Here is a 1,106-nt window from a genome sequence, read left to right on the forward strand (position 1 = left end):
ATCTCTTGCCTCAATGTTTCAAAATCTTTGGTGGTTTTATCTTTGAATTTGTTGAATTCTTGAGTGAACTTTTGGAATGCTCCTTGAATTTCTAATTGTATCTTTGCATCTATTGTATTAATCTTATTTGTAATCCAAATTCTGAATTAGATTTCTGACATCTCAGCCATCTGTTTATGAAGGGGATCTTCAGTTGCACCTGCCTTATCCTTTCTTGGTGGGGAGGTTGATCTACTCTGGTTATTCATATTACCAGAGCTTTTCTGCTGATTCCGCCCCATGATTATTTACCCTGTTTGGCTTTTCCCCTTGAGCTTTGTCAAGGACCTGTATGGTGTTACGGCCTGTGAGACTGGGGACCTGCTTGGTATGGTGGGACTAAGTGGTTCTGTCTTATTTTCAGCTGGTCTCTGTCCTACCCTAGTGAATCAATTACTCTTGGTTGAAGTCTCAGCTGTGGAGAAATACCAGCAAGTAAGTCACCCCGCCCCCCACAAACAACAATTGCTCACAGGAAATCAAACCTTCCCTCAACCATACACCCAGAGTGCCACTTTGGATAGTCCTTGGGTGATTTGCCCGGTTCAAGGGGTCCAAATCAATTGTCCTAGTCAGCACTGGTCTCAGGTGGGAGAGTTCCAAAAAGTCTTCAGCAACTAGATAGGAGGGGTCTGCTGGCAGCTCAGATATGACTCACTCCAGTGCTCCCTGAGGGCAGAAGGACCCACCCAGCAAATGAATTAGTCTGTCAGGGTTGATGCCTCCTTTCCCACCTTGCACCCAGTCACTGGTAATCCCACAGGGCTGTGACCCAGTTCACTCCAGTAAGCAACTGCTCCTGGGGTTTATGACTGCCTGAGTCACCAGGAGATCTGAGTCTGGCAGGGGTTTCTTTGGTGTTTAGTGTAGGCTGGGGCAGTTCACTCAGTTCCAGCCCCATGCCTGGTTGAAGTTGCTGGCAGAACAGGACAAAGCAAGGCTAAATTCCTCTGTAGGTCAGAGGCTTCTAGAGCTGATACAAAACTCAGCCCTGGGGAGCAAGCAATTAAAGGTGACAATCAGGTGTCAATTCCAGCCTCTGCCTGCCCACTGCCTTTGTCTCAGCT

The sequence above is a fragment of the Otolemur garnettii genome, unplaced genomic scaffold (genome assembly GCF_000181295.1).
Source record: "Otolemur garnettii isolate 467f Iridium unplaced genomic scaffold, OtoGar3 scaffold00002, whole genome shotgun sequence".
Classification (NCBI taxonomy): Eukaryota; Metazoa; Chordata; class Mammalia; order Primates; family Galagidae; genus Otolemur; species Otolemur garnettii.